Genomic DNA, 24332 nt, shown 5'->3' on the forward strand with positions numbered 1-24332 from the left:
ATCAAAGCTGTCTTACACCACATTTACTGTTTTGTGTATCTAAATTTGAACTAAACAGCAGGTACGTGACCTTTTTCTGCTTACATGATTAACACACTGTTCTGAACCAGGCAGTGAAAAGTGGGCTTAAATAGGAGAGATAGAGTGTAACCCTATCCAGCTGTGCACCATACTAGAGCTGTAACAGGCCTCTGAGGTATGATGGTTTCCATTCGCCTCCAAATCTGCATCGCATCAGCTGAATAATTGCAGATTTGAAGGGCAAGTTGAAACAAGTGACTCAATTACAGCCGCAGCTGTCCGTTAAACCGCGACCTATTACACGGTTTTCTGCTCTCTTTTAGTGGCAAGCATAACATTCTCCGACAATTAAAGTCAGTTAGTGGGAAGCATCCGTAAATAGTGCATGAGAGCATAGCTTTTGAAAAACCAAAGCTCTGGTCGGGGTCTACACTACGTCTTTATATGTCAAGGCTGTGGCTGGCAGCCAGCTGAATGTGTTGGGCCAGAAAACTATGCGAACACAGATCAGTGCTGACAGCTAGTGAGTTGTCATCTTGCCCATCGCTCAGCCATTCAAGGCTCACCAGGCTTCACTGTTTTTTCATCCTACATTCATTTTGCTTAAAGAGAAAGTTTTGTATAAAAGAGGTTGCATTGTGTTGAGCAGTTACTAACCATCAGTATCCTACATACAGTAGACAGTGGTAAAGGCGATTTCACGTTGGCCAAAACAGAGGTTTTGATCGAAGAATTTAACAAATGGCTAGTCAGAGAGGGGACTATTGAAAGGGGACCTTTGCAGCTACAACCTTAGCATTGATGATGGACGCTTGGTTCAACCTTTAGAGTGGCTTCTCCAAACTTGCACCTAGTTTAAAGAATACATGATTTCCCTGGAGAGAAAATCACTTGTTCTATTGTTTCTATGCAAATTGATGCAATTTATTTGTTCTTCCTATTTTTATCAAGATTTGGAAATCTTTCAGTGATGTTGAAAAGACAATAGACTTTTTTTTTTTATGGAGGACGATGATCTTGGCCAACTGCTGTGGAGGCAGCCAGCTGAACGATTGGGGGCCATTGTGGTGTGCTTGATCTGAGTAGGAGAAGACATTAGCTAAGTGCAGCTTAGAGCTAAACTGCATGAAAGAACTACATTACTGCTTTTTTTCCTGCAAATATTTGGCCTTTAGATAACATGATAGATCATTTAAAGCTTCACACATGGCATGTGCAACTACTTACATGATCTAAAATCCAGAAGTGGTAGCCACCCATCGGCCAGATCAGCAGTTGGCTACCGTGGAGTCCCTATGCTGCTTGGGCATCAAGAAATATGACGGGTGCTGCTCCCCTTCCAAGGAATGTTGGATCTCATCATAATCCTCTGGAAAAGAAAAAATGTAATTGCATTTCCTTATATATTTTAAATAGAAATGAAATTACACATAAAGTACTTGTTCCCCGTGTTCCAAAGCACACACAGACACGATGTAATGAAATCAATTTAACTATGTTTTGGTAAGCCTCTATAAATGGCCTCGTAGTCCAATAGATTTAATCAAAACAAACTCTCATTTTTGAGGATGGTGTTGCAGTCCTGAGAACTGAATATACTGTATTTCCCTTCATAAGTTTTCTTTCTTAGATGAGGTAAGACATTGGAATTCAGAATTATGTCTTCGAAGTTCTTCATTTTGGGAAGCCGATAACCCCCCTGGTAATTCTTTGTTCTTTATTTAACTTTAATTATTGTTGTCGTATTTGTTTTATTTTTAATAATTAGGGATGTGATGTAGATGTACCAAAAATAGCTGGTACGGCCCTGTTGGTTCGGTATGCACATGTACCAAACAAGTACAGCGTTGTTTGGACTTAGTTGTTCCAATGCGTTTTAAACTATGTGGTGTGCTAGGTAGGGCCAATGCCTACCTCAGACTACTGAAATACTTTCTGGCGCAGAGATTCTCTGGATTTTGTTTTACACTGAATTATATTGCATTAGATATTCACAATAAAGTATTATAAATACATGTCTTATGCAAAGCTGACGGTGGCATTCATATGAAGCACTTCAACCGCTAACTGCCTGAATTACTTTAAAATTAAATAAAGAAGTAAATTTTGATTCTGCTAACAAGCATATGCTAAATTAGGTAGAGACTATTGGCTTGAATATGACACAATAAATATTAAACAAAAAAGGTAGACAGGGGGAGTTCCTAACTATCTTCAACAAAAACTTAAAGTCACAGCTCTCCAGAGCACATCTCCTACCCAGCACCGACCCTGTACTTCTGTTCTCACCTCTACTACACTTTTCTCTATACCTGCACTTTATTTCTACACTGTCACCTTGTGACCTCTATCGGAACCTGACTGGTGGTCTTCCTTCTAAGTGGCCTGTTGTTAGCTTTGATGCTACCTACACTTTTATATCACATTTGTAAGTCACTTTGGATATAAGCCTCCGCCAAACGCATAAGCATAAACAAACTTAAACAAACATAAACATTGATTTAGATAGGATGCATTTAGGGACAGCTGGCCGGAATGGGCATAGTAATAATTTTCCACTTTCAGGCATGTGATAACCATTCTGGTCCATTATCACAGTGTTTCAAATATAGCTTATTTCTGTTAAAATCACAATCAGATGTCTTTCACACTCTTGACTGCTAGATGGTGGCAAATGCTTCCAATACAAATCTTTGTACTTGTACTCGTACACGTCGTCTTCCGCTTATCCGGGACCAGGTCGCGGGGGCAGCAGACTCAGCAGAGACGCCCAGACGTCCCTCTCCCCAGACACCTCCTCCAGCTCCTCCGGGGGGAGCCCAAGGCTTTCCCAGGCCAGCTGAGAGACATAGTCCCTCCAGCGTGTCCTGGGCCGTCCCTTGGGCCTCCTCCCGGTGGGAGGTGCCTGGAACACCTCCCGAGGAAGGCGTCCAGGAGGCATCCGGTATAGATGCCCGAGCCACCTCAACTGGCTCCTCTCGATGTGGAGGAGCAGCGGCTCTACTCCGAGCTCCTCCCGGATGGCCGAGCTCCTCACCCTATCTCTAAGGGAGTGCCCGGCCACCCTACGGAGGAAGCTCATTTCAGCCGCTTGTATCCGGGATCTCGTTCTTTTGGTCATGACCCAAAGTTCATGGCCATAGGTGAGGGTAGGAACGTAGACCAATCGGTAAATCGAGAGCTTCGCTTTTCGGCTCAGCTCTTTCTTCACCACAACCGACCGGCAGAGCACCCCCATTACTGTGGCAGCCGCACTGATCCGTCTGTCGATCTCCCGCTCCATTCTTCCCTCACTCGTGAACAAGACCCCGAGATACGTAAACTCCTCCACTTGAGGCAGGAACTCCCCTCCAACCTGAAGAGGACAAGTATGTGTAAAAAATACACCAACAGACATCTCCACTGCGATAAAACCATAAGCAGTTGGAGCGATTGTGCGACAGTAGTTTGAACGGGGCATAAATGTTTTGAACATGGGTTGTTTTAAAATGGTAGAAATCATTTTCATGTTGGCCCCACTGAGACATGCCATCAGCTTGACTTTCTGTTTTCCCAAGCTGAGGTCATTCAGAGACATATCTACTTCAGGTACTATACTGACTACTGATACAAAGTTTACAGAGCCCAATTAAAATGCACCACCTCTGCAAAATGAACATAGATGCCTAAGGCTCAGAGTGCTTTTTTAATGACTGTGGCGAATAGATGGGTCAAAGAAGTTGCAAGCTGTTAGAGATTCTTCGAGGTTATGTTTGGTTTTTCAGCTGTATGAAAGAACATTGTAGTAGAACTGCTCTAAGTGCACGTTTTAGGTGGCAGAATACATCTGCTGCCTCTTCCTTCAGCTCAGATGTTTTAGACTTTCATGTCACAGAGCTGCTCCATTCAGACTTTCAAAGTCTACATTGCTAATGTTTTTTTTTTGTACATGCACTTGACTGCTGTTCCAAAGATAGGCACAACACATATTACATTTGACACTCTCCATTTTATATCCCTGAGTTATCATCAGTGGTTGGATGAATCTATTTCACCTCATGCATGTTGTGGTTTACATATCAACGCGGAAAAAAACTGGCCACTGATAGTCGCATTTCAAGACATGACCTATTTCTTATTGAAAATACTGGGAGCCGCTGTTGTGTAGCCTCACATTGCCAAATTGGGCTGAAGAGTTTTCCCTCCCCCTCTTTGTTCTTGGCGGCTGACTAAGTGCTTGCAGCTGTCACTTGAGTGTATTCTCCTTGCCCAGTATATGTGGCTTGGCTGCACTTTTAGCTGGCTGTCTCTTCACTGTGGTGACAGTGTGCCATGACTGATTTCCGTCGACTCATTTTCATTGAAACCACAATGTGTCCTTCACAGAAAAGTCTGAGTGCTTTTTAACAAGTGCTCGATCTCATCTAGTTAACGCCACAGCGTAACCCAGGCTTTGCGTGCAATTGCCTGATTATTTAAGGAGTGCTGCGAGCAATTTGCTGATGAAACGAAAGAAGAAGAAATGCCAGAAACTGTTGTGCTAACAATGGTGCACTGCAAGATGATGTATGAGGCTTAAATGGTGTTTGAATGCGATACAGATTGATTTATCTTTCTCTCAATCAAGATGAAAAAATGTAAGCTTGCTATAAATAGCTTTTAACCAACTCCTTAAGCTGATATCTGACTGTGTTTGCTGCAGGAAGGAGAATGGTATTTGAAACCTTTGTCTTGCCAATGCTATCATGCAAATTACTCACAGTAGAGCCAGCTTATCTGTGAACAATCATAGGTGGCATTTGGATGAGGGTGAAATTGCACCACCTGACTTTTTATAATGTCTGAATAAAGCTCAGTCAGTCAGAATCCTCCACACGAACTCCCACGGAAACACAAAAGCTTCTTTGAAAACACACACACATACATATCAGCATTTTATCTTTAAGAAGCTTGGCCCTTTCTTGCAGAAGCTTGGACGCTTCCCTTTCTAAATGGTAGGTAATTACAGGTACATGTCAAGAAATTGGCTTATGAATAATTTGAAAGTTTCTAATGAAGCAGCAACTTCAATCAGACAGTTGCAGGAAAATGTAAACAAGGGCGGTTGTCCACAAAAAACTGTTACAGTGCCTTCCAAAAGTATCTGAATGCCTTGACCTTTTTAAACATTTTGTCACATTACAACCACAAACTTCAATATGTTTCATTGGGATTTTATGTGACCGACCAACACAAAGCAGTGCTTAGCTGTGAAGTGAAAGGTAAATGATGCATGGTTTATAAAATGTATAACAAATAAAAATCTAAAAAGTGTTGCGTGCGTGCTGCAAGTGTTCAGCCCTCTGATTTAACAGTTTGTATTTAGGTCCATAAATCAAAGCAGCTCAAAGTACGCATGATATAATGTGGCAAATTCTTGAACTCATATTTAATGAAAAATTGTACTCACAAAAAAACCAAAAGAGATTGGAGCATTACCAAAATAAACAAAAGCATGAAGAGATTTTGGAGCAACCAAGCAGTAAAATGTTATCTGGCAAACTTCCCTGCCTAACAAAATACTAAAAACAAAAACCAACAAAAGATGGATTTATAGAGCATGGTGGTTGGAGGATGGAGGAGGTGGGGCATAGGTCGTCCCTCTGGGCATTTTTTTTTACCCAGCAAATCAGTGTCTTAAATCACAGGTGAGGTTAATTGTTCAAAAAAAATCTCTATATACTAAATGCTCATAACAGTTTGTAAGAACTACCTTTCACGACAATCACAGCTTCTTTTGGGGTCTTTTGGGATATGTCTAACAGGAGTCTCTTCCAGGAGTCCTGTATTTAGCTTCATCCACTTCCCATCAACTCTGACCGGCTTCCCTGTTCTTGCTGAAGAAAAGCATCCCAACACCATGACGGTGCCACCATCGTGTTTGACTGTGACGAGGGTGTTTTCAGGGTGTTAGTTTTCCATTACACATAGCATTTTGCGTGTAGGCCAACATGCTCTATTTGCTTATTTGAAGAGCACATTCTTTCAAATGTTTGCTGTGTCCTTTGCATGACATGTGGAAAACAGCACAATTACGCATCGCTTTGTTTTGTCCTATGACAAAAGGTTGAGGCTGTAACATTACAAAATGTGAAAAAGTTCAGCAACACAGAATAGCTTTGATATGCTTACAAACGTGCTGTTTATTCAAACGATTAAAAATCAATGAGTTCTTGCATTTGAACATTACCTGAGGAGCACATCTGCATCGGACTTAACGGACTCTAATGATTCGGTGCACGCCTGATAAACTGAAGTGAGAATTCAAATGAGGTTCAAACTGCCTGCAAGGCTAGCTAAAGCAAACACCAGGACAGCTGGCAGAGAAATCATTGTGACTAATGGTCTCAGTGTGAGACAGGAGCACGGCTGTGGGTGGTTGTTTCAGCTTGCTAAGAAGAACAGACTTTGTTTGCCTTTCTGTAGCATACAGCGTGACCGTGTAATTGTGGAAGTGTTTGCTTTGCTTTCACTACCATCGCAGCGTGACACCAGACCCATCAAAAATATTTGAGGTATTCTTTTATTTTGCCTCGTGATGAAGAGACACACTGAAGTTTGTACATATTAGGTCATATCACTCTCAACTGATCGTTTGCTGCAAGACGTAATGCACAGTGTCCTGTTGTCAGGGTGGATGACCTGATTTGCTCTACCATATTTCACTTCTAATTTCATCTGTCTAAAAGCTGAAAAATGTCTGTACAGCTGTTATAACTGAAGCACGCCTCAATGTGATGAGGGGAGTATGTTTTTGCTATTATCTGTTCCATCTGATCCAGAACTGAGAATGCCAAACCTCCACTGTATCCCTTTTTTCTCACAGACTACTGTGTGATCAATAACCACATCAAAGGCTCTGCAGAGATAGCAGGATTCTTTGAAGCATGTTTGTGGAGCTGGATTTGCTGAGTTAACACGGTCCACCCAGAACCCCCTTGAATAAACTTGTTTGGCTAGCATTCTCTCTGTTTGCTGAAGAACTGAGTGGAGTCTAATGGACAACACACAAGGCCCCTCTCCCCTTGTCTTTTTCCTCCCTTTGAGCAGCTAAATGCATCCGTTGTGCCAGTCCGTTTTATAATTTGTTTCCCCATCTGACATACGCTTCATTGCGCGCCAGCTCAAATATTTATCTAATATCAAACTGGCTGTAGTATTTTGGAAGCGGTGAAATGCCAGGAAATATTTGTCATGGAGGACACAAAATAACTTGCATCATCTTCCAGAGTGCCAAGTGCAAAAATGCCTGTTAATATCAAACTGAAAAGAGATGGCTTGCAGACAGAAGAAGCAATGCTGTGTATTGGTACATACCTTGCAATGGCATTCATACTATTTGTACGTTTCCACAGTTTATAACTTCACAAACACAAACACAAACGTCAATGTATGTAACTAGGATTTTATGTGATAGATCAACACAAAGTAGTGCATAAATGTCAACTGGAAGGTAAAAAACTATATGTGCACAATATAAAACCATGTTAAGGTAGAAGATGCAGTTTTCCAAAAGCCATGTAGAGGTCACAAAAAACATGTAGAAAAAGGTTTTTTGGTCCGATAAGGTCAAATTAAAAATGTCTGGCCTTCATGCAAAAAGCTATGTGTGGTAAAATACTAAGCACACCTCACCTTGAACTTGACAACTGCCCTTAGAAACATGGTGGTGACACCATCATGCCGTGGGGATGCTTTTCTTTTGCAGGGAAAACGAAGCTGGTCAGATCAAAGTATAATTATTTGTTACAATGGCCCAGTCATCAGAATCAGAATCAGCTTTATTGCCAAGTTCGTACATACACACAAGGAATTTGACTCAGGTACACTTTGCTCTTTTGTTCTGTTTTTGCATTACAGAATATACAAATTTACAATGTACAATATACACATATATAGTAAAATGGTGCATTTGCCACATCTGTATGCTGTTGTTTTGTACTCTATTGAATGTTCATCAGAGAAACAGCCTGGGGGAAGAAACTATCTCTGTGGCGGCTGGTTTTAGTAAACAGTGCTCTGTAGCGGCGGCCTGAAGGTAAAACTCTAAACAGTTTATGTGCAGGGTGTGTGGGGTCTGCAGAGATTTTAGCAGCTCTTTTCCTGACCCTAGACCTGTATAAGTCCTGGATGGAGGGAAGGTCAGCCCTGATTATTCTCTCTGCAGTCCTGATTATTCAGTCATAGTTCATACCTAAGATCATTTACACATCTGTAGCAAGACTTGATATTCACAGATGCTGTCCATCCAATCTGACTAAACTGAGTTATTATGCAATGAAGAACAGGCAAAACGTTCAAATTCAAGATGTGCAAAGCTGGTAGAGACATACCTCAATAGACGTACGGCTCTCATTGCGGCAAAGGTGGTTCTACAAAGTATTGACGCAGAGGGGACTTAGTACAAATTTCTCTCCACACTTGTCATTAATTTACTTGAAATTAGTTTTACAAACCATGTATTCGTTCCTTCAGCTTCACAACTATGCACAACTTTGTATTGGTCTATCACATAAAATCCCAATAAAATACATTCAAGTTAGGTGTTGTGATGTGGCAAAATATGAAAAAGTTAAAAGCATATGAAAACTTCTGCAAGGCACTGTACATTGTGTTTTGACATGAGATAATAAATGACCAAACAAAACACAACTCTCACTGAAGGAAAGCAACCATATATTAACTGAGGTGACCCATTAACTCCTGAAGGTAAAATTTGGGCAGGGATGTTGTAAAGATAAAAGTGATGAGTGGATAAATATAAGACTTCAGCTCTCACCATGATTTATCTTTTAAATTCACACGTTTTTGCATCTTTTGCAGCTTTTTTATGCACTTGAACTATCTGGTATGTGTGCAGAGAAAAAGGTTTGATTCTCCAATCAGCTTTGGTTCATTTGAAAGTGAAATGTGTGGAAATGCTGACATCTCTTTCTCTTCCCTCCCTAACACCGGGGGCACCGCTAGATTTACATCCCCATTTCTCTCTCAATCTCTTTTTCTTTTCTCATCTACATTATGGATGGTTCATTTAGCTTACATGACTGAGTGAATACATAACCCAGGGCAATTCAAAATATCGTTGGGGCCGGTAGGAATAAAGCGAAACCATATAAGCAGAAAAGATTGCTGCAATGCCTGCTGCTGGAGCTTGCAGCTCTTCCCCTTGCTCACACAGGTTGAAAAACATGGCCCCAGCTGACCCAGATGGCTAAGCTAAACTGCACGTATTGGTCGTAGATAGAAAGACCTGCAGGAACATGATTTATTGTTAAACCTAGCTTGAACAGTAGTTGTGTAATCATGTTGAGTATTTGGTCTGTCCATGACAGTTTACCTTTCACAGAGCACCAGGTTTGTGAATGACACAAAAGTCACCACATCTCACCCTCTACAATAACACATTTTCTGCTATTTGTACATCTTGTGTTGACAGAGAAACATTTTTGGTAAGATATTTGAGACATTTTGCAAGGAGGACATGTTTAAACATTTGTTGTTCCACATCTTTCTAGCTTTTACCAGACTCTGTCACCATTAAAATTTCAGATGTGAGCTGTTGAAGTAAAGGATTCAGAGAAAAGGTCAAATGCTAATCAAAATTTGTCTTTTCTGTGCTTTCTGTTTGTACTCGCAAGTTGGATTCTCTTGAGTTTCCAGTTGGAAATATAAACAAGAATTCCCCCTGAAGTTGGAATTCTGACTGGAAGGGTCAGAGGTTACAGAACAGCCATGGGTTCGGCTTCCAACACATTGCAGCACATATAAAACACAATGAAAGTTGCTCACCAAAACATATAATATTAAGAACTATATTTGTAGTAGTGTACCAGAGATGTAAGAAAGGTGGTGTAAACCAGAGTAGTCTGTCAAAGACTTATAGAGTAAATTGCACAAGGTTTCCTCCTCTTAAGGCCTTCATCCACTCCCCTACTTTCTTTGAGGTTGATGGTTTTTACCCATTATGGTTGTGTCCCTGCATGGACCTGGCCTTTAGAAGGTCACCCTTTCTTCTGGCAAGTTTTTGTCATCACCATCTTATTTCCATCCTTATCGCATCCTTAACACAGGAGTACTCTCTTTGCAATCAGATACTGTAGATTTGAGTTTGATTCCAGTCCCCAGTGCCACCCCCCTGCCCCACACAGACACGATATGTTGATGTACCCTCGGGCAAGGCACTTTACTTCAAGCTGCCTACCGAAATGCATATCTGCGTATGAATGTGTGAACATTAAGAGTGCAAATAAGTAAATGTGGCTTTGGGCGATCAGTTTCTCTAGAAAAGTGCTCTAAATGTTCAGTCCATTTATCTTTCACCTGCTAATGACAGCATTAGTTTTAAGAGTAACCAAAAGTGACTTGATCTGAGTAGCTAACCCTTGTAAGTCTACAGTGTAATATATATATATATATATCATATACAATATATATGATATATATAAATTGCGTTTTCCTCCTTAAAAGTTAGGTTTTGTGCTACAACTATTAGACAGTTAACAGAAACTCAGTTTAAATCCTTCAGCTTGTGCTTCTGCATTTTACTAATTAGTGAATAAAAATTGGATAATATTATTATTTTTTCCCCGTTATCTTTTAGTGACAACTGATTATTACTTACCCTGAGTTAAAAAGATGCTTATTTTCATACTATTTTGTCTTAGGTCCATATTTCTGTACCGTAGTCCAAGGAATTATAAGGCGATTAAACGTTGTCCACATAAGCATTGTATGAGATGTGTGCCTTCGTATATCACCAAGAGTTACAAAGAAGTTTGTTAAAGGAACACTTTGCACCTGTTACTGACATCTAGTGGTCAAGCTAAGGACAGTAGCAATTGTTTTTACTGTTAATCAAAAACCTGCAATTTACTTTATATTGTTGGGCCAAATTATTAATAGAGAAGAACTTTGACATGAAAATAAAATAATTCATTAACATTTTTACATGAAAACAGTTATTCTGTTTTTGATGCATTATGGTCTGTCCCATCACATCATGATGCCTGCTCTAAAAGATGGACCTGATTTTTGCAAACTTTGAATCAATTAAAGTCTAAAGCACCCGCTACATGTTGTTGCTGATGCTCATGCTTTTTTTTTTGTTTTTTTCTTCTTCTCAAGCACCCGTATTGTGAGACTTTTAGCAGAAAGGACAAGATTGCAGAAGAACATCAGAGCATAAAATGGAAGGAATTCATGGAATTAAGGTGAACGATAAAGTATAGATATGGAGGACTGTTTAGTAAGAGATTTTAGACACAGTCTGCATATGTGACAGATGGAGATAGAAAAGCTACCAAGCAGGTGAGTAGGCCTGGGTGTGAGGAATAATCAAGTAGGCGTTTTTTATCAGTGTATTTTTATCTGTGTGTGTGTTTTACAGTTGGGCGGAGCTGTTAACATTATAGCTGCAATGTGTAACCAATGATAAGAATTTAGTACTTGCATTCAGATGAAAAGCATACTTTGGCACAACAAGCAGGCTTTTATTCCTGCTTCCAAGAAGTTTGACAGCACCATTTTCATCACGGAGAAACAAACTACACAATAATCCGGGTGACAAGCCAATTTTACAACCTCAAGGCCTCAATGAGCTTAATGAAAAAATAAACACAGCTCTGCTCAGACAGAAACAACAAAGCTGTGGGATTTCACAGAGAAACGCTTCACAAGCGATTATTATTGTGCACTGGTTATTGTGCACTACTAAAAAGTAGGAAAACATTTGACCCTCACCTCCATCATCACCTGCGGTTCTCCTTCTCCTACTCTGCCTCACATTAGCGCCGCCGCTCCAGCCTGGACAGGTCCATGGCTGTTATCTCTATGATGTTCTAATTCTAGTCAAACAGCGCTGTGTTTGACTCAATAGAGGCAGTGTTCGTCAGGAGAGTCAATATTAGCAGAGCACACAGAGCAGGGCTGGTGTTAGGAGAGCCAGGATTTATGTGTGTGTGGGGTGGGTGTGTGACACCATACACAGTTAAGTGTGCTCAGTTAGTGAACCTTGACTGCCTGCTGCAGTAATAATAATAAAGATAATAAGGAAACGGAAGAAGGCAGACTTCTGCTTACCTTTTTTTGTCCTCTGTGGCTTCCATGTTTGACAAGAATGACAAGTCTTTTATCACCTGCCTCTCACATTGATGTTATTGTTAGATGTCAGCGTCTCGGCCTCTTTCATTCCACACTGTGCGGGCTGAGGGCGCTCTGCAGTCGAGCCTGAACCTGCTGGCGGAGCTGTAAGCAGCACGTCAGCCTTTTAGGACATTCACTTTCCTTTTAGTTACAATCAAACAGCAGCAATGCCATGTTAAAAACTGTGTCACTGTTAGGTTGCGCATTTCTCTACAGTGTCAACTTGGAACTGAATAAGCTCAACGTGGAATAATTCGTAAAGGCAATCATTTCACCACGCAAAACATGTGGTAGCATGAACAATATGTATGCCTGAATGAAGTTTTAATTACACAGAGCAGCTACAAATGTGTCTGTTCTGCCTCATTTGTAATTATGAAGTCATAGGAAATTATATATCAATCAGCCTACAGCAACTTTTGTCTGTTCAGGGTTTAACTGTCCATTTTATTTCCACAACAGACTGGGACTGGGTAAAAAAAAAATAATATTCAAAATCTGTTTTCTCTTATTTATTTTGAGTATGAAACTGAGTCAAATGTTCAGTTTTATAAACTGACAGGGTTGAAGAAACATTTTGCCAAAAACCATCAAACTACTTTTTAAACAAAGCTGACTACTAACAAACTTTTGTGGTACTTAAATGTTGGATGATTCAGAGTCCATGAGTTCCAAAATAAATGACTACTGGATGTTTCTCCACCTATACTCAGCGCATCTTTAATGAGCTATCATCCATGAAAGGTGTACTTTGTAGTGCATGTTGTCATCATTTTCCTTTGGATGTTTGAATACAATGACAAACAGTGATAATACTTTCTAAAAATGTAACTGAGCCTACCCAGGATTTTCCCTGATAGATTCAAGTCTGGTTTCCTTCAGAGCACACTGATGGACTGAGGATCATGAACCTTTAAAGTAAGTTTTCTCTTTTGTTGCCTCTGTAGAAATATCAGTATTGCTTGAATTGTTCTATGTAATAAACTGTAAATGTAGTAGACGGTAGCACTGCTTTTGCAATATTCAACCAAGAATGGTTATTCTGAAATTGTTGAAAAATTTGACCTGGCTGACCTCTCCAACTTTACTTCCATGAGATTCAGCCTTGCTAAGATGTTATTTTTAATACCCAGCGTGCTAAAGATCTTTCACTGTTGCATTGTTATATTTTGCACACAAGACAGCTTTTTCTTTCACAAGACCTTGGGATGTGCTGAGTGAAAAATCTGAAATGTTCTAGTGGGACTGTAAGTAAAGCAGAAGGCATCTATTTCCTTCAAAGCAGCAGCACAAAAACATGATAATGATGTAGTAGCCACCTCACATATGAAATAACTCTGTAGCTAAGCTCCTGCAGCAGCTGTGATGGCTGCAATCAGTCAGTCATGTTTGACTGAACCTGTGGCCTTGTTAGCAGTAATAACTAGTGTAAACAAACAGCGGCAGTGTATTTTAAGGTCATCACAGGCATCAACCAAAACCTCCCAGTCAGCACGAAGCAGCAACTGTGATGTGGCAGCGCACTTCTCCTGGATAAATCTGCTGACATGAAAGAAAAAAAACAACATTAGCTAATGTACTACTTAAAGACCATAATTGCTCTTTCCCCTACTGTTAATGAATGCTAATTAGAAGTCTGGAGCAGTTTTGTGGCGTGTGCTGGCTGCTCCTTTAATGTGCCGTATTGTTCCTCTCCTTGCTCCAGCTCAGCGCTAATGCTGCTGTGCCAGCTATTAAAGTCAGATAAGCTATCCATCTTTAGCACTGCCAGCCAAAAAGCCACTAATAGCTTAGCCACAAAATTGTTAATTTCCATGGGTTTCCGTCTCCCTGTTTGAGCGTTGGCTCTGGCTGTACAACAGATACACTGAGACAGATATTGCAGTTTGCTCTATGGTTTTATTGCCCTTTTTTCAACCCACATTTAGCAGCCTTGTCATTGCCAAATACTTTTCCAGGGGAAGCATGCGGTAATATTTGTGGGTACCTCTTCCTGATACCCCTTCTCATTCAACATGACATTCCATCTTGGATGTTGTTGTGAAAGCCTATAAACAGCATAAAGCCCTCTTTGCTAAATGCGTAACTGTGTTACGGGAATCCACCTTGTGGGTTGCCATAGCGCAATTTAAACAATAAAATACCTCCGCTGTAATAAGGGCAATCACAACCAAGCTTTTAACGAGGATTATGAGACATATTAGCAGGCCATATTATCCTCATTTTGGATTGCTGATAATTTTACAGCTGGTTTTAGGGTCTGGCAGACATCCATTCACCAGTTTTGGCAACATGATTCTCTGAATGTTTGAGGAAAAAAGATTTAATGCACGCCTACACTTGTACAGAGTCAGCAAGAATGGGAACACTATCAAGATAGAACTTGTTTGCCTGGCAAACCTAACGTTTGCTGTCAACAAACTGAATAAAATAATTGTTTTGGATTCCAGAATAAAAACTTAGATGAGTCTGTGTAGTTCATCTGCTATTTACTGCTATCATCTGTGAGAAAATGCTCATTTTACCAAATCATACTGCAAATTTGAGCATCCATATTTATTTCATGACTGTTTTCTATTATCTCATAATCATCAGCAGCCAGAGTTTGCCACCTTTTAAATGAAATTCAGCTTCAATATTTCCAGACTTTGTTATACTTACAGCTAGTTTATAACTTTTAGGAAAGGTTCTGGAACATCTGTCAGAATCTGACATGATATATCTAAATATATCATATCTAAATAACTGATGCCTGCCTGTTGATACTCCACATACATCATGTGAAAGGTTGGAATGATTAAGTGAGTCAGTACATAAGTCAGTGACAAACATTTTGCTCTGAATGAATGATGACAGTGAGCGCATGTTTCACGATGCCAGATTTGTACTCTGCACAAATATGCAATAGTCAATGGTCCTGTCAGACAATATCAAAACCAGGAAGCAACTGGTTTATAGTGGGTGGGAGAGTTATAGTCTTGTGGTTTTTCATGCCTTTGTTCTGTGGTTGTCGATGGATTTGGTACAAGTGAACTTTTCAAGTTGTGAGCTATTGTAACATTGTTTGACATGTAAAAAAGTGAGCTTTAACCATTTTCACATAACAGTCTGGCCTCACGCTCACAAAGCCTGGGAGCTTTAGTTTACCAGAGGTTGGGCAGTGACTGATTTAATAAGATACAAACAGGCAAAAGTACAAATAAACAGATCAGTACTGCAGCTATGACTATGTTTATATGAGTTACACACAGGCTGGATTTAGGGAGCGTTCTAGCTCATTCCTGACTTTTTGAATTGTAGCTATGATGAGAAAAATCTTTATTTTAATTGTACAACGCATTTTCAAAAACCAGTCTTGTTCAGTGGATCAAAGACACATAAAAATCATGTAAAGACAGAAAGTAAAAGGAAGTTAAATGAAGAAACACCAGGACAGATGTCATTAAAGGAGTAGTCATTACGATAAAATTACTTACATGAAGTGTCCTAAAGTGCCATATATGAGTACTATACTGACGGATGTGTATTTAGTGTCCTTAAGGCCCACAGAAAGAGGCTGTTCCCCAGTCTACTTGTTCTGGTTTTGATGCTCCTAAACCCTTTTGTGAGGGCAGTGGACTGAACTGGTGTTGATTAGCTATTCTATTTGTGTTTTTTTAAATAGACCACAAGATCAGAATTGTTGACCTACACATGTGTTTTTCATAAATTTGATCTGAAGTCTGAAAATAACTCAAATTGGCCTCAACCATGCAGTTATTAGACATTAGCTGGTGTAAGAGAGCATTTTTGCATGCATGCTGTATTTAGCTTGTAGCTCAAAGATTTATTGTATAGTGATATTATTTCTGCACACTCTTCATGTCAACAGAAGCATTCTGTGGTTGCCACATTGTTTGGCACCCTTGGTAAAGATGCTTGAAAATAATTCAAATATATTAATAATTCATTGCAGCAGCATGATCTCCAACTAAAAAACATGGAGAAATCAAATCTTTAATTTGAACAATATTATTCAGATTTATTCTGCATTGAGAAAGAATTGTTTTAACAAAATCACCAGTGCAATCACTATTGTTTGTACCCCGAAACGTTTCTTTTGAAATAATTGTACAAAGACATTTTATTTCTGTTTCCCTGGTTACAAATATGAATTGACTCAAACGTCCATTTTATTTAGCCACAAGCCACATGGCTGGAAAACGACCCACAGATAGTGAGCAAGATAGTAATAGTCTTGCGGCCACTATCTCTCCATAACAAAGATGAGACGCCATCTGCATGCCTAACACTTGTGAGTTATCCCAGAAAAAAGCCTTTCTGTCCCACCATCACAAATGTAAACATGTGGAGTTTCTTTCACCCTGCTGGGACTCAGACTGAAACTGTATGCTTTGAGCTTTTCTTTTGCAACAAAACCTCCAGCTGGGTTTGGGGTGATGCATGGGGAAAATATGCAGAAAGGCACCTCATGCCTACCGTAAAGTATGGTGCAAGATCTGTGATGATGTGGGCCTATCTCAAAAGCCCTTGCATACTTTTTAGAGTTCACTGAATCATGAACAACTTTTAAACAAAGATCTGGTGGCCTTTGCAAGAAAACTGAAAATGAGTCGTCACTGGGTCTTTCAGCGGGTTAGCAGTCTAAAACTTATAGCCAAATTACTACAGAAATGCCTCGCCAGGCACACAATCAGGTTTTCCATGATCAACTCCTCGCCCCAGACATAAATCCCCTAGAAAACCTGTGGGGCGAGCAGAAGAGAGGAGAGCGTAACAGACAACCTAGAACTCCTGATGATCCAGAGAGATTGTGAAAATAGAAAAGTCCAAACATCCCTCCCTCTGTATGCTCCAACCTTGTGAATTATTACGTTATTACCAGCAGCGGGGCCAACATACTTATGTTGCAATGGTTGACGTGTTAGTTTTCCACGAACCTATCCTGAACATTGGAAATTAAAAATCACAAAACCGTCAAGGTAAAAAGACAAGGAGAAGGTGCTGTGCTCATGTATTGGTGTGTACAAGGGTGAAGTGGTTCACATGATCATGACAGCAAAACAACAGTCTGTGACATTCTGTCATGCAACACTCAGCGGCTCATATTTTTAGACATGAGATTATTTTAATAGTATTCAAAGACGGGAGAAGCAACAGTTGAATGACAGGCATTTCTCATCAAACTGCTTGAAACGACTGATAGCTAATAACAGCTAGGCAGCAGCTGCACTGACAGATGAAACTAGAAATAATGTGGTTTTTAGTGCGAGATCTACGCTTAGACTCCAGAGTACTTGTTTAACTTTTAATTGTCAAATACCAAAGCTCAAAGCTCATAGGTGCTCATGATATTTCTCAGATCTTGCAGTAACCGAACTTCTTGTCTTCTCTAGATGAGTTTGACCCTACCAAAGTTTCAACCAGATACAGCATGCCTTAAAATATAAACCTGATCCTCTTGGCTGTAAATCTCATTATGCTTGAAGAAATGTTTGCTCCTCCCCTCGGAGAAATCGTATCCACCGCATCCTGTAATTGTCAGCAGTTTCCCAGTGATATGTCTGCAGGGTAGGGTGGTAATGGTGAGTGGATTTACAGGTGGTCGAGTGGTTAGTGATACATCACATGACTCTTCTCAGTTCCAAATCAGTGGAGCTGTTGACTCACACAAGTATTTTTTTCTCTACCCTCCACTGCACAACTCAGCCGCTAACAAACAACTTGACACCGTGTGGAATGTTGCTTTGAACTGAAACAGAGGCAGAACAGGTCTAGGTGAGCCACACATAGCTGCAGGACTCCACGGTGCATGCAACTGTTGCTATTATTATTGTTATTTTAATTTCTTCTCCACATTGTTATCTTAGCAACAATCAGCATGTACAAGCAGATGGTGTGTCCTATTGGATCCCTGCAACTGATTTTACATTGGACTGAAGTGCTACTATGCAAAGGGTGTGAGCATTCCTTTGCAGACCAAGGAAGGATGGAAAGATTGCTGTGTGAATGAGGGTAGGGAACCAGTTCAAGATTGTTGAGATAAGGATTACCGGGAAGGCAAAGGTCATACAAACAACGAAACAAACAAAAATCACACTGTCTCATCTCTGTCTAGTTTATCCTTCTGTAACAACTCACAAAAAGCACATTCTCTTCTTTGAAATAACCACTGACAATGACAATTCAAGACCTTGTAAAAACCACTTCGAGAGCTAATTGCTACCTGTCACAAGGCTGGAATCTTTCTTTTTTTAATAGGGCGCATAATAGTTGTGAAAACAAATCTTCTTTGCGGTGTAACTCATCAACCTTAGAGGGCGGATAAGTAATCCAGCAGATAAAGAGATAAGAGGGAAACTCTGTAAGTCAATTCAACCACTTTGCTTTTGTTAATGTTCTGTACTTTTCTAGGTCGTACTATACCAAACTGTTATGCCCAAAGCCAAATGAACCACAGCTCGGGCAACAATTAGTCTGACAAAAGGTTGTCAACACTGATGTCAACGCCTTCCTATTAAAGGCCGAAAACTCAATCTAGTAATTAGGTTTTAAAATTACTAAATTAATTTTTTCCGATGCCTCTCTTTGCAGTCCATTGACAGCGACTCCTGGAGATCTTTTTTTTTTTTTTATCGCCCTTACCACCTTCCTCCCTCTGCCTGGTGGCCATGATAAACTTGAATCACTGTTCAGTAGCAGTTGTTTCATGACTGCTCTGACTGTACAGGTGGGCAAGTGTAGGCAAGTAACCACTGTCTTTTAGTCATTTCCTAACATATGAGGACCAGCACACATCTGCCTTACTTGAAAGGCATGTTCTCTTGTCTTTTCAATTTTGAACAATGAGGAACGAGCCTCTGTGTAGCATCATATTTACAACCCAGGGAAACAGGAAGTCATGAACTGCTAAAAAAAACATTACTTGAAACCTTATAAAAAGTAGTTACATATAAGTTGACTTTCTCAATGATGGATATTTGGTCCTTCTGAAATAAAGTGTCTGTGTTATATTATGCCAAAACACAATATAACACAGAATGGCAATGCATGTCACACACTAAAATAATAAGAAAAGAAGGAAGTACTACTTAAGTGGGCTCAGCAGAAAAGACAAACAACTAAAACCTTCTTGTGGGTCAAAAGACTTTAAGCATGGGTTGGCCAGAATCAAGGCTTTTAAAAGGTTATGATATAAACCACTAGAATTTTACTTTTACCTTTCCCACAGTTAAAAGTGCTTTAAATCAGATGGCAGAGGATGTGCCGGAGCCAAAGAAGTTAGGAGCATAGAATTGCGCGGCTCTCCCTGTCCCGAAGCTATTGCTGCAAACTGTCAGTGAGCTGAGAAAACAATCAAGCAGCAGCTGGTTTCAGCATGAACAGACTATACTGATGGGTGCATTAGTCATTCACACATTGAATAATATTACGCAGTTACTAACAAAATTGAAAAGTTTCATTTCAGGGATCATTTAGATTAGATACTGTATCAATATTTATGAACTCTAACAACAGGTTCATCAAATTACTTTCAAATTACAATTTCTCATATAAATAATGTTTGGACACAATATTTTGTCCCACGTGTCAGTTTTTCCACACTGAATGGCTTCAGTGTGTCACCACAGAGTGATGGTGAAGGGGAGGGTGCAGGCTCATTGCAGCATTTCAAAGGTGAGTGATTTATATGGCAGCTGTTCCCCAGTGTGCCGTTCTGGATGCCCGTACCCCATGTTTAACAGCTGACAAACACAAGCTTTTTCTGTCACGTTGCATTTATTGCCTCACACACAATTCTATTAGTGCAACCACAGCCATACAAGGATATAAAAAAGTTTTTATGGGGTAGTTATCTCAATCAATCATACACAGTGAGTACTACAGCAATGCACACATTATCACAGTGACCCAGGTGTGAGCGTGATAACAATGATTTTAGGAGCAAACTGACAGCAGCTGTGCAGCTTTCAAGGACAAAACCCTAAAACGGATGCTTTGAAACTTCCTATCATATGAGACATGTGCTCCTTAAATAAGAGAAGGCTGAGAAGTACTTTCCAAAGCTGTTTGATATTTGAGATCTCTCCATTACAACCACAGCAGTGGGAAGAGTGTAACCTTATTTCACGCTGGATCTCAAATAGTGCTGAGAATTTGTGAGGCAGTTAGTGGCCGTCATTAATAATGGCCTCGGCTAGTTTGACAGCTGCTGATTGGAATGAAGAGCTGTGCAACGGCAGACAGCTACAAATTTCACTGACAGCCAGGTCTCCATTACTGAGAGTCAGCTGCCAAAACAGCAGTAATCAGAGAAGATCAGAGAGAAAAATCCGCTCTGCTACCAAACTATGCTATCCGTCTAGTGTCATAAACATTTAAACTTGCACGTGCACATGCAGACTATTTCCTTGCACCACATACTACTAACCAACTCCTATAAACCTTTGATAGATTAACCATTTCTGAAGTGATCAAAGGAAAGTGTTGTCCTAGACTCACCTCTTAGATGAGAGGGGAGTAACACAAGGACATTTATGAGAACTTCTAGCAGCAACGTCTGCACAAACTTTTATGTTTCAACTTGTATCAAGAAAGCAAACAAATATCCAAAAGCTGGCTGCGCTATTAACAAAGAACTTGAATAAAGCCTATATCTTGCTCATAGCTAAACAACTTAATTTGACCATTTCAAGATATATGTTTTATCAAGCTGGATTCGCCAGACTTTATCAAGTCTGGCGAATCCAAATTGTTTTACACTACAGTCATCCACCCATTCAAACACACATTCACACAGTGACGATGGTAGGCTACACTGTAGACACAGCTGCCCTGGGGCGCCATCTAATCGGCGCCACTGGGCCCTCTGACCACCATCAGTATGATGATAAAATAAACTAAATGCACAAACAGATAACCGGAAATAAACAAAAAGGCTAAACAGAAGGAATGAACTAAACAGGGCTGGAACACAGATGAAAGAACTAATCTAGAAAAACCCAAAGCAACCCAAAATAATCTAAACCCCAACAAACACCTGTGGATCTTGACATTGTATGCAACAAAATTATCTCACTTTCTTATCTATCCACATCAAGCATGAATCATAAACCCTTCTCATAACATCATGTTTTTATATTACCAATCCACCTGAGGAAACAATAAAAGCCAGTGGCAGCAGCATGTAACATAAAGATGTCCCAGTAAAGAAAGGAAGAGCAAACGATGAAAGACTATTAACTCTGAAAATGTAATATGTTGTATAAAAAACATTAGGTTTTCTTAAAAACCTGTGTTTTAGTTGAAAATGATGTAAACTGTATTTAACCATGTATCTTTCATAGACTTAATTTTTACCCAGATATCACACAAACTTCTCCTTTTTACTGCTATATCTCCTTTTAGCCAATAAGCATCATGAAAACATATAATGTTTGTGGTCTGCGGGCATATTCATATAAGCCTAACGAGCGAAGCATATAGTTTTATAACATTCAATAAAACTCCATAATTTGGTTGCCTAAATGCAACCATCTGCCACACTTTGAATCTCTTGGCTATTCCTTTCAGCATAAATATTCATTTCTTAGCAGCACATTGTTTTTGCAGAAAGATAAAGTTTTCATTCAGAAGGCACAGAAGTGAAATGCACATGCACAAACAGTTTTCTAAAGATGAATCATTTGCAGCTTGATATTGGAAAGAGGCCATGATTGCATGAAGAGAGACTTCAAATTCCTTTAACGTGTGACTGTGCCCATGTAATTGAAGAGGCAAGGTGTAGCATTTTTCCAGTGGGAGGCGTAAAAGCGAACAGTTTGATCCTTGTAATGACAGAGGGCTTTGGTATGGGTCAACTTGTCATCGCTCTGTTTCCACTGATCCCTGCTGCTCGCTGCTGGAAAGCATGTGAATACAGTCACCGATCCACACTGTCACACACACACAAAGACCTAAAAGTCAGAAAAATTACTCTGGGTGTGTTCCACAGTGAAGCTGCATTTTCTGATCCTCGTGTTTTGAATTAATTGACAGCAAAAACACTTCAGTGATAAACAGCACTGCTGGTGTGTTGTTTTATGGATGGCCCCACTGGCTCGTTGTGGGTTGGGGAAAAAAAATTTGAGATGCTCAAATTTAGCCGAAGACAGATGTGGCGACGTTTTAAAATGAATCATAGATCAGACCTCCCGCTAATGTTGTTCTACATACAAACCCATGTATCAGCATGGTTTATAGTGACACATGAGTAATGCTTGAAGAGTTATTCCAAAAAGTCTGCTTCCGAAGCCAACTGGAGAGACTAACCAACGTATAATTCACATCAATCCCTGCAAGCACAAACAATGCTAATGCAAGATGCATGAATGCAGACTGCAAAGCTTCAGGAGTTGGTGAGAAAATCAAGAGTGGGACGCTTCATTTTATAGCTGCCTCTTGCATGTCAGCTTATTCCAGCAGCAATAAAACACACCATATTAAAAGGCACTACCCCAGAGAGGCAGCAGTACTGCAGCTATAGATAATCCTCTCAGCTCACAGAGTGTTTGCATTTCTATCCTCTGGAAGCTTTCGAGTCTGGTTGTAAGCATAATGGAGAGGGAGCTTTATCTTCACTGTTCTATCAGTGTGAACAAAGCAAAATTGTGGCCTTTGCTAAGATGTGTGGAAGCAAGCTGCTTAATTATCACCTGCTTCATAATCCAAACATGACCTTTAGAGAGGACGTAATTAGAACCCCTGATAAAACTAATAAGGGGAAAAAATACTGTCAGCTAGAGAAAATTAATATGTGCAATTTTGTTTTAGTCAGTACAATTAACAGTAAATTTCACAGTCTGTAAAGATACACAATAAATTCAAAGCTTTGTGGTAAAATAAATACAAAAAATAATAATTTGTAAGTTGTAAAGAATGACCTTGAACACTTTAAACTTTTTACTGAATGAAATAAATCACACTTGCTTGGCATTGCAGAAATAGGTATCAGTTACTTTAGTCCCTGCAAACAGGGTGCCTGAGGCTTGTACATCTGTACTGTTTGTCATTTAATGTGCTGTGGTGTTCCCAATATGTGTAACCTTTAAAGCTGTACATTTAAAGGTAACAGCTTTAAAACACTGTCTGAAGCACCACTCCCTATATTTCTAGGATGGTTTTAACAAAGGTTGATGAATTTGGGTTACTCCTCTGTCTTCATTATTCCACAAACTTTGGGAAATGCACCAGTACCACTTGGAGCTAAACAGCCCCTCAGCATGAGACTCCCTCCATCATTCTTGACAGTTGGTCATCTTTGTCTTATGTGACTGCAAACATTTCCTCCAGAAGGTACTTAGTTTGTTCATGTGGGACATCTGAAAATTCCATTGGCACCTGATGGTGTCCATGTCGAAGCAGGTGGTCCTTTCACAGTTGGGCTCCTCTCAGTTCATGTTGATGTTAAACTGGCTTCTGTGTGTGCAGCATGTTCCAGTTTGTAACAGGCTTTGGCCTTTGTGGCTCTGGGTTGTTCTTGAACAACATCTAGTCTGGGAGAGATTAAACTTGAACTGCAGCTCTGCATGCTTGACGTGTATAGTTCTACCAGCCGCGCATCCCAAGACAGCATGCTACCAGTGTGAGCAGACACTTCTCCCAGATGGCTGAACTGAGAGCCCTTTGGACCTCCTGTTCTCCTGTAAGGCCTCTAAGTTTTTAGGCTAGGTTTTTTTGGGTTGTGTTTTAAACTTGCGACAAACTTTGTTTCAATGAGGGGTTTAAACGGAGATCGTCAGGTGCATGTGGCCAGCAGTCATATGCACATCAATATTTATGTTAATGTTAGTTGAAGGTACACGTGTGACTCAAGAGTTTCTAAATAAGCTTTACATTTTTCTCTTGTAGGCAGCATAAACGTTCCTCGTTGCCAATTTTACTACTCCATCACTTCCTAACTGATTACACGACATTAGCAATAAATCGTCCAAAAGGTCTTTTTTTTTTTTTTTTTCTGTTTTTGTAGTTCATTAAATTTTCTTATTGTCCTCATTTTTGCTTAGTAGTTTTAGTGTTACTAGCCTAGTTAAAGAGACTGTTGACTGAAATATTTTAACTTGGAGTTGGAGTGTTCAATCTATTGTTCTACAATACAGCAACCACACCAAATT

General features: G+C 39.9%; 1 long non-coding RNA gene across 1 annotated transcript; it reads right to left on the bottom strand.

The window, feature by feature from the left end:
* LOC124861289 lies at nt 1-11918 on the bottom strand. Its single transcript, XR_007036582.1, has 3 exons — nt 11779-11918; nt 1249-1390; nt 1-1099 (listed from the first exon to the last, which is right to left on the bottom strand). It is a non-coding gene; the product is annotated as an uncharacterized LOC124861289 (long non-coding RNA).
* Between the last annotated feature and the right edge of the window lie 12414 nt (nt 11919-24332).

The sequence above is a fragment of the Girardinichthys multiradiatus genome, chromosome 2 (assembly GCF_021462225.1).
Source record: "Girardinichthys multiradiatus isolate DD_20200921_A chromosome 2, DD_fGirMul_XY1, whole genome shotgun sequence".
In the NCBI taxonomy this organism is placed as follows: domain Eukaryota; kingdom Metazoa; phylum Chordata; class Actinopteri; order Cyprinodontiformes; family Goodeidae; genus Girardinichthys; species Girardinichthys multiradiatus.